Here is a 465-nt window from a genome sequence, read left to right as displayed (position 1 = left end):
CATTTTGGTTCTTAAAATATATTTTTTTTTCTTTGAGGTTTCAAAGATTTTTCTTAATGCTGCCTTCAGAGGTTCAGGACTTCTGCTTTGGAAACCTGCAGCCTACTAGGGGAGACCAAAAAAGTATTCCATGTGCCTCAGTACCGTGTGTATAAATACTTACCACTATAAAATGTGTAGAATAGTTAACATGAGGATGTACATAGCATAGATATGCATTTTTATTTTAAAATTATTATAAGTAAACTTTTAACTGTTTAATATATAAGGTTTGTTTAAATAGCGTTTCTAGGATACGTTGCTATTCTTATCCAGAAAGATCACAGGGATAATGTAAAATACAATAAATAATAGCTGTGAAGGCAGGAAGTATCTTCCCATGCTTTAATCACTTTGGGATTTTTAGTTAACACAAGAGACTCATAGTGGGACCTGGTTAGAGAGTGGCCCAGATCCATTAAAAGT

Source organism: Pteropus medius, unplaced genomic scaffold (genome assembly GCF_902729225.1).
Source record: "Pteropus medius unplaced genomic scaffold, Ma_sr-lr_union100, whole genome shotgun sequence".
Taxonomy (NCBI): domain Eukaryota; kingdom Metazoa; phylum Chordata; class Mammalia; order Chiroptera; family Pteropodidae; genus Pteropus; species Pteropus medius.
The sequence above is the reverse complement of the archived record's forward strand: the minus strand, read 5'-3'. Positions refer to the sequence as shown.